The 4,706-nt window shown below is 32.7% G+C and overlaps 1 long non-coding RNA gene across 2 annotated transcripts; it reads left to right on the forward strand.

Annotated features, from left to right (window-relative positions):
- The first annotated feature begins 2,202 nt into the window (after positions 1-2,202).
- On the forward strand, positions 2,203-4,235 carry LOC108971714. 2 transcript variants are annotated; one of them, XR_001993572.1, is made up of 5 exons: positions 2,203-2,520; positions 3,283-3,510; positions 3,565-3,647; positions 3,709-3,848; positions 3,909-4,235. It is a non-coding gene; the product is annotated as an uncharacterized LOC108971714 (long non-coding RNA). The 2 variants fall into 2 exon arrangements; XR_001993571.1 differs by having other exon boundaries at positions 3,709-4,235.
- The last annotated feature ends 471 nt before the right edge of the window (positions 4,236-4,706 follow it).

Below are 4,706 nucleotides of genomic sequence, written 5' to 3' on the forward strand. Positions count from 1 at the left end.
AGAACAATCATATAATGCCCAGATATGATATATGATATGATTCCCTCATGCTTTCTTAAGAAATGTGCCAAATATATATACCAACCCTAACAACTATTTAATTCTTATGCAATTCTTATTTCCAAAAGTCATTTATAATTCCTCTACATATGAGTGGATATGCAAAGGAATTATAAATGACTTTTGGAAATAAACCTTGCATAATCAATAGGTCATCTATTGAAAACTATAGGGGAATAGCAAAGTTGTCAGCAATATCTAAACTTTTTGAAGCAATTATACCAGGCGATATAACCTTCTGGATCTCTCCACTAATTTCTTGTTCTCAGCACGGTTTTCGTAAAGGGAAATCTACAATAACTAATTTGCTTCAATTTGTATCACATGTTTCAACGGGCTTTAAGGAGAATAAGAATACTGATGTTATATACACAGATTTTAGTAAAGCTTTTGATAAAGTAAACTATTCAATTCTTTTGAATAAGTTTGATCTTCTTGGTTTTCAACCAAAATTTCTAAAATGGATTGCTTCTTATCTTAGTAATGGAATTCAACAATTCAAATTTAACGATACTTTTTCTGACATAATCAATGTTCCTTCAGGCGTTCCTCAAGGTAGCCATCTTGGTCCAATTCAATTCTTGTTATTTATTAATGACATATCATCTGTTTTTAAGTGTTCAAAAGTTTTATTATTTATTGAACTTTAAAAAATATAAAACGATGTGCTTTTCACTTAGTCTGTAGACCCTACTTCATACGCAATACAAAACTTTAGGTTGGAGCAAGTATGCAGTTTTATTGATCTAGGAGTAACTATGGACCCCGAACTCAATTTTAATCTTCACGCATCTTCCACGGTTTTAAAAGCTAAAGGCGCTCTTAGTTTTGTTAAACGTTGGTCTAAAGAATTTATAGATCCGCTTACCACAAAATTTTTTTTTTACATCTCTGATGAGACCTATATTAGAGTATGCTTATGTGGTTTGAAACCCTAGTTACCAAGTCCATTCGGATAAGTTAGAGACCGTTCAAACTAGAAAGTTATCATCAGAGCAGATAAACGACCATCTGGAACACACGAACGCACATTTAACGGTCCAACAATAGATGAAGCTGCAATCCTGATTCGTGTCCATTGAATGGCGAGTTTCAATATAATAGTTATTTAGAGAATATTGAACAAATTACTGGCAAAAGATTAAAAACAATTCTCCACGCATTTATAATTATGCTAAAAATATAGATACATACAAAATATATAAAATATATAATACTATTTTAATTTAAGGTGAAAAAACTACCAAGAAGAAGGCTAACTCGATAAATTATTAAGATTATTGTTTGATGATTCGATAAAATGCTGACAACTATTTTCTACGGTTTCTGCAGCAGTACTGTGCATCTACATCATTATGGTCAGCCAGATCTTTCTATTACTTTAACATGTAACCCAAAATGGATAAAAATGTCCAATTGCTGTTTTCCGGACAAACTTCAAGTGATCGACTTGACATCACAGCACGTGTATTTAGACAAAAAATGCGATCCTTGATGAAGTTCGGTGTTAAACAACGTTTTTTTGGAGAATCTTGATGCTGGATGTATTTAATCGAATGGCAAAAACGAGACTTGCCGCACGCATACATTCTTATTTGGTTAGTGGAAAGAATTCAACCAGACAAAATCGATAATGACGGATATGCCGAGATTCCCGATCACGAAGCCGATCCACAGCAGCATGATATTGCAGTTACAAATATGATTCATGGACCATGTAGCGTTATCAGTCTACAATAAATTTGCCTGATCGACGGCAACGATATCCATAACATTGAGAGATCTATGCAATGACTCGAGATGCTTTGGAGGCACGATGATTTTACTGTCCGAAGATTTGCGCCAAACATTACTAGTAATACCAAGATCATCTGCTGCAGGCGAAACAAACGCAAAAAATCATCGAATCTATGGCGCTATATGAAGAAACTTCAACTGACAACAAACATGAGAGTTGCATGAACGATACATCTGCTGAAGATTTATCTGAACAATTACTGACTATTGGTAACGCTCACAGAAAAGCTTGCCCGGATCCACTAGTATATATTATACATATATATATATACTAAAAGAAATATACACATATAGTACAAAACAAAAAATATTGTGGTATAACAACACAAAACAAAAGACAAAAACGGTTAAATTAAAAGTGTGGTAAACCAAATATACAGTGCGGTGAAGTGCAAAAACAAAAGAAAAACAATGTACAATGCAAAATTAATATAACACAAAAACAACAACGTCAAAATAAACACAACTCTAACATTACTAACAAATTAAATAGGGCGTGAAACTTAAAAAATATACTCGTGGAGTCAGTTAAACTAAATACAAATAAAGCTACAAAAACCAACAACAAATTGAGCAGCGGAATAGAAGCGACTGAACAACAGAAAGCCCACAGCACCCGTTTTTATCTAATTTAACTCCCCAGAATCGCTGAGAGGAATCAAAGTGAGTGTATCAACCATTATATACTTGTCTATCGTCACGTAAAATGCAAAATAACATATGATTAAAAAATTCGAAATTGAATGTTTCATTGATTACGAATCGTAATTTACGAAATTTCATACATACTATATAAGTACATATGTCTAACATTTTTAGATTATGCTATCAGACATAGCTCTGTTTTAACCAATATTTAAATTTTGTTTCATTCATCTTCCTTTTTATAACGTTTTCTATTATTTCCCCTGTAAATTTCCGAAAACGTTGTTACGTCATTTCGTATTTTAGTTAACAATATCTACATATATACAATTAGATATCGTTGCAGTAACGGTCAATATCATAAAACCGATAGCAATTAAATCCATTTATTAAAAACGATTAGTAAAAGCTCTAAATCAAGTTCCGATATAAACAAATACGGTAAATAATATATATATGTATCCCCAATATATGTATATATTTATATATCTTATGTATAAAAATTAAAAGCCTTTTTTGTGTGTCCACGCACCACGCCCCAACCATAGCACGGAAAGACGTGCACGGGCACTCCTTTAGTCCGGGAGAAGGTCAAGGAATTTCAAAACATAACCATGTGTTCAATATTCATGTAAGAATCATTTGAACATTTTTTTCTTCAAAAATTAGAAATTAAATCACACAGCTACTGGCAGGGTACGGTGGTTTTTGGTTACATACACATAATACTGTGATCAAATTGAAAGATGAATTTTCTCCATTTCATCTCCTTCAAAATAGCTCCCTCCCGCACTTATGCCAACAAATTTTCCAGTCATCATAGCACTTGGAAGAAGCCTCCGTCGTGATGTCAATCAGAGCCTCCTTCGATTCAACTTTTATGTCCTCAATTAAGTCAAAACGGTGTCCGCAGGAGTAGTCATGTAAATTTGCTGAATAGCTAGAAGTTACACGAACATAAATCAGACGAAACTTTAGTGGTTGTGCAGCAATATAAAATTCCTGGAGGTAAATATACACTTTAATAAAATAGTAATATTACTAAATGTAAAGAATTTTTAGTTATTGGATGCGTTGATGGTACCCACATAAACGAGCACATGTACATCAATAAAAAATGTTACCATAGTATTAACGCTATGGTAGTAAGTTGCTATTGTCATAAATTTTTTTAATATGTATATTTGATACATTTTGTATTGTCAGATATGTGATCACACTTACAAAATTTTGGCTATTAACTGTCAGGTGTTGGTGCAGCCCACGACTCATTTGTTTGAAAACACTCGGACCAAAGAAGAGTTTTGGAGGAACGACTGCGGCACAACAGGAATGAAAATTCATGGGTTTAAGTCTATTTTCTTTTTGTTCTTTTAACCACATTGATTTTATTTTTATTTTAACAGGGGATTCTGCCTACCCATTGGAACCATGGTGCATAACGCCTTATAGAAACGCTTCGGATGGTGCAAGTGAAGCTATGTTCCATGAAATTCATTCTAAGGCAAGAAGTTTCGTCGAACGAACTATCGGAATTTTAAAGGTACGCTGGAGAATTTTAGGATATGGCAAGAAAGGAAGGCACCATACGAGAAAAGTGTCCTCAGAATTGCGATTTTGATCAAAGAACAGATATCGACACTGGGGTAGCGAACCGCCTCATCGCAATTGGGCAAACAATAAGAGATCAAATAAAGTACTCTTTGATAAATTGAAAATGAAAATGTCTTTCACTTTATCCTTGTAAATATTTTTTCCTTCTAAGCAGAAATACAAAAATATTGTTCATATAAATTCATTATTTTAATTTTAATTAGTCGTTTCATCACGTTTGTTGCTTTTATAAAATTTCTTAAATACTAAATAAATAAAATTCAAAAATAAATAAAGCTCTATTAAATTAAAAAATTCATTAAATGCTTAAAACTAAAAATTCATTAAATACTTGAAATTAAAAATATATACATTCACGTGACGAATTTTTTAATAATTTCTTCTTAAGGTTTCAAGCTCAAATTTTTTTATTTCGTGGTCTAATTCCCGCGTTGATTGATGGATGCGGTACTTTTCCATCTTAATAGACCAATTTTTCTTGTGGTGCCAGCATTTTTTCTTGTGCAGCTACTAACCTCTCAAGCTTCTGGTCTTTGTAACTCCAACTTTTCGTCACTCTTAATTTTTCTCCTGTTTCTTCGCTGTTTTTG

The sequence above is a fragment of the Bactrocera latifrons genome, unplaced genomic scaffold (genome assembly GCF_001853355.1).
Source record: "Bactrocera latifrons isolate USDA-ARS-PBARC rearing strain unplaced genomic scaffold, ASM185335v1 scaffold_355, whole genome shotgun sequence".
Classification (NCBI taxonomy): Eukaryota; Metazoa; Arthropoda; class Insecta; order Diptera; family Tephritidae; genus Bactrocera; species Bactrocera latifrons.